We start from the raw sequence: 4,899 nt of genomic DNA, 5'->3' as shown, positions 1-4,899 counted from the left end.
GTCTGGGCGGCCTTTTCAGGAGGAGGAAGGAAGCAGGGATGGCACCGTGAGTTTGGGGGGCTGAGGTGGGGAGTGAGAAATGTAAATGAGGTCTAGCCCATGCTTTTGGGTTATTTTTGCACAGAAGTAAATAGCATAAGAGCAGCTGGTCCCACTCTCAAAAGTCTCCCTGATCTTTTAAATTAGTTGTTACACAGTGCAGGCTCTGGGGTGGGGCTGGAGATTCTGCATTTCCAGCAAGTTCCCAGGTGGTGTTGCTGGTGGGGGCCACACTTTGAGAAGCCCTGCACGGAATGAATGGATACAGATGTAAATTCTCAGCACCCCTCCCAGCCACTCTGCCACCCTCTATGGCCTTCCAGGGCCCCCATAATCAGGCCCACATTCTGTCTGTCTGGTCTCCAGTGCCCTGTGTGAGTCTCCCTCACTCTTTCTCTGCTGGCCTTCTTTCTGCCAGCCTCATTTCCATCTCTCTTATACCAGGTTCTTCTGTGCCAGGAGAGGGGGGCTCACGTGGGCTGCTGTGCTGCCTAGGTGCCCACCTCCACCTCTTTGCATGGTTAATTACCAGGCACATTGCAGAATTTGGACAAGGGTCCCTTCTGAAAGGCCACAGCTTGCATGAGGCCCATCTGTCATCTGTCCCCAAGGAACTGTGCTCCCTCCTTTTGGCGTTAACTGTGTGACAACACTAGTGTGTAACAGGTAGTTTCTGTCTCCCCTGCTGGCCTCAAAGCTCCTCGCAATGGGGCCCTGCAGCCTCTGTCACTGCTGTGTGTTCAGCTGCCACACAGTGCTGGCGCAGAGTGGGGGGCACACAGCAAGCAGGAGTTAAGGGAGCAGTTGAGGAATGGATGGGAATTCCCACCTGAAGCCCCTGTGCAGTTCTTAGCAGAGGTACGTGCTCAGCATGTGTTAGTTCTTGGCCCCCCGACAGACCCCCTCGGCTGGTTTCCACACTGATTGGGAAGAAGGTCATTGCTACCTCTTCCTTCTAGCTCTCCATGGCCCCCAGTCCAGATCCATCAGTCTTCCTTCCTTTCTCTTGTTCATTCTGTCCCATGCTCTGCTCCTTGTTGTATGTGAGCAGGCTCTGTGCTCGGCCCGTTTTCTGGTTAGGAGTGTGGCCCTAGTGGTCAGGGAGCTTGCCTGGGGACACGCTTGCCTCACATGGTACACAGTGACACTCAGGGGCCGTGCTGCAGGGACTGCATGTTGACTACAGGCCAGGGCTCCTGGACGTGTTAAGGTGATGCCCGCCCACCCCTCAGGCTGCTGGAAAGCACTGTTTCTGGGGAGGAAGCTACGGATTCTCTCTTTGAGTGAAACCATTAGCTGGCCCTTGTCTGTCTCACCAACCTCTGGCAACTTTGCCATGTGCTGGGTGAAGTCACCATGGTGAGGGACTCAGGTCCCCTGGAGGGGTTGGATGGTCAGCCCAAAGATCTGGGAGTGGCGGAGGGATGAGTCTTTGGGCCTCCCTGGCCACTGGGACAGCCCTGCAGAGGACATATGCTGGTGTAGTTGAATGGCCCTGTGCTGGCAGGGTGGGGCCTCTGCTCCCAAATCTGGGCAGGGCAGAGGCCATGAGGTTATGGCCCCCCAGGCAGAAGCTGCTGTTGCTGCTGTTGATGTGACATTGCAGTGTAGTGAAGAGAGACCTGGGGCTCAGTTTCAATCTCTCTGAGCTTTAGTTTCCTCATTGCTAAGTATAAGGCAACAAACAAACAAACAAACCATCTCATGGAAAGATTATGAAAATTTGGTGAGGGGTGTGTGTGCACATTCAGCTTCGTTTTGTCACCACCACTGCTATTACTAATAATCCGCAGTTATTGAGCCCTTACTATAAGCCATGCCTATAAGTGCTTTACTCATGTTAACTCATTTCTCCTCATAACACTTGAGAGGGTTCCATTGGTGTACCCATGTTACAGATGGGGAAACTGAGGCATGAGGAGGTAAAGGAATTTGCCCAAGGTGGGCACTGAGTATTCACTGGTTGACTATGATAGTCCTTGTAGGGAGTAGAGGCCCACGTTTGGAAGGATGATTACAGCATGTTGCATAGATAAGATTGAAATGCAAATATTATTGAGAGATACAGCAGAATTAAGTAGGAACAGGGGCAGCCAAATTCAGCACGTGACCACTCAGGTGCTGGAGGTGTATGAGCTGCCACATTAGCTGAGTTACCACTTCAGGTTGTGGACGGTCGTGAGCTGGCCAGTGAGTGCTGGGGTTAGGGAGAAGCTCCCTGCAAGGCCTTCCTCAGAGGCAGGGGCTCTTGGTGGGGCAGGGCCCAAACCTGAGGGGGAATTTCTCTCTCTGCCCCTCAGCCAGGCTCAACAGTAGAAAGGGCCTGAGGAAAAGATATGGAAGAGCTTCACCTGCCGGCTTGGGGTCCTGGAGAGGCGGGATTTGAACTTGGGCTTGGAGTGGAAGGGGGTCATGAGGAAAGTCCAGAAGACCCCAAGACTTGTGGGTGGGGCTTGCCAAGCCTGTCATCTGCCTAGGATGAGAGTGAGGGACCCTGGTCAGCTAACGCGTCTCATTACTGCCGCTTCCAGTGTGAAGTGCTCAGTTATTGCAACATAAGGAAACGCAGCCTTCATCCAGGCTTGAAATGATTCCTTCCCTTTCCACTTCCAAAGTGCCCTGCCCTAGGGCTCCTGCCACCGTGGGAGGAAAACCACAGTTCCAACCCATCAGGCTGAAGCTCGTAGCTAACAGGGCAAGCACTTCTGCAGCCTTTCTCCCCTTTTCTGGGTCTGATAGCTGCCAAAGACTCTTGTAAAGCTGGCTCCCTCTTGGGGAGTTTGCTAATGGCCACGTGCCCACAGCACAGCCACCGCTGAGGCCCACGCAAGGAGTCTGCTCAGGCGTCCTCCATCCCCATTCCCTCCTGCCCGGGAAGGGACCCAGTGGCAGGGGGAGGGTCATGGCATGGGGCAGGCACGTACACATCTCTGTTGTATGAGGGGCACCCCCCAGGCTGGCTGCTGCAGTGGGAGGTTCACAAGGCCCCAGGGTCTGGGGGTGCCCAGTGGGCAGGGCAGTCGTCCTGACCTGTTTGGTTGCACAGCTTGTTAACTTTGAAGAAAGCACCTCTGAGCAGTGGGAGGGTGACTCTCCAGAGGGCAGCACTGATTTGGGGGTGGGGTTCTCTGGTCCAACCTTTTCAGTTCATACAGTAAGGAAGGCCAGGCCTGTCCTGGGCAGTGTGATCAGCCAGTCTCCCAGCTGATGTATGAAACATGGGTGTATCATCGGTTGGGGAGCATCTTGACCGCCATGCTCGCTTTGGGATGAAAGGAACAGGCTTTATGTCCCGGCTTTGTCGCTTTCTAGCCTGTGACTTGGGCAAACCCTTTTACTTTTCCGGGTCTCCCTGTCATCATCCGTAGAGTGAGATAAAGACACCTTCCTCCCAAGTCCACCGTGAAGACTCCAAACGCTCAGCGCGTCCCTGCTCCTGGAAGTGTGCTGGGAGCCACAGGAGCAGGGCTGTCCTGGCCTTGAAAGGCCGAGGGGCTCCTGGGGAGCTGTGCCCTGACCTGAGGCTTGCCCCCCCTTTCCCCAGGGGGCAGGGTGGGCTGGGAGCTTGGGCCAGGCACCTGGGCAGCTGCCTCCCCTCTGGAACAGTCTTCATTTGATTCCTCTGGGGACCTGAAAGTTGGAGCTAACTGGCTGGCTCAAAAAAAAAAGTAAATAAATAAAAAGGCAAAGGGCGAGCAAGTGCTTTGTGCATGCTGCAAGGCAGGGGGTGTCTCAGGGATCTGTTTCCATGGGAACCAGTGGCACAGGCTGGCTCCTGTGGGCACCAAAAAGGGATGCTTGGCAGAGGTTTCAGGCACCTGAAGTGGGATTCATCCCAGGGATACAAGGATGGTTCAACATATGAAAGTCAATAAATGTGACATAATAAATGTAACGGGCATGCGGCCAGTATGAATCTGGCCATCACAGCTTGGGCATGAACAGTGACAATCAGCTTTGTATCCCATGAATATTCATAACCAATAAAATTTTTTTTAAAGTAATAAATGGGTAGAGGAGATCTTATTGGTGTGGTGAAAATGTTCTAAAACTGATTTCTGGTGGTGGCTGCACAAGTTGATAAACTTACTGGAACTCATTGAATTGCATCCCTGAAATGGGTGGATTACGTGATATATAAAATGTTCCTCAATAAAGTGTTTTTTAAACAAAGAACATTTCACTGACTTTCAGCAGATCCTGAAATACAACACTCTTCTGCCACTAAATAGCTAAACAACCCTGGACAAGCAGTGCACTTACTGCAGACCTTTGTTTCGAGACCTTTGTTTCATTTACCTATAAAGAAAGCGTTGGGCCAGGTGAAGCCCAGAGTGTCTCATGCCTCTTCCCATTCCCACATTCTATGGCTATTTTGGCAAAGTTAGTCTCAAAACACTTTTGTTCCTTGACAGATATCTAAGTAAGGATGCTCTTCTGAAAGAAATTAAAATCACAAAATTTCCTTTAGAAAATTGCCAAAAGAAAAGTTGATCTCCTACAAGTAGAGAGCAGAATAGTGGTTACTAGAAGCTGGGAAGGGCAGGGGGAGAAGGGGAGAGGCAGAGGCTCCAGATACAAAGTTCCAGCTCGATAGGAGGAACTACTTCTAGTGATCTGTAGCTTTGTAAGGTGACTAGAGTCAGCACACATTTATTAGATGATTTCAAATAGCTAAAAGAGAGGATTTTGAGTTTTCCCAACACGAAGAAATGACAATATTTGGATGATGAGTTTGCTACTTACCCAAACTTGATCATCACACGTTATAAACATGGATTCAAATCCGGTGGTGGCCCGGCCAAAACTGAGCTGAGGTGGGGGGTGGCGAGGACAGCGCATGTCACAGGCCCATGCGGG

Source organism: Galeopterus variegatus, unplaced genomic scaffold (genome assembly GCF_000696425.1).
Source record: "Galeopterus variegatus unplaced genomic scaffold, G_variegatus-3.0.2 Scaffold9198, whole genome shotgun sequence".
In the NCBI taxonomy this organism is placed as follows: Eukaryota; Metazoa; Chordata; class Mammalia; order Dermoptera; family Cynocephalidae; genus Galeopterus; species Galeopterus variegatus.
This window is presented reverse-complemented; position numbering follows the sequence as displayed.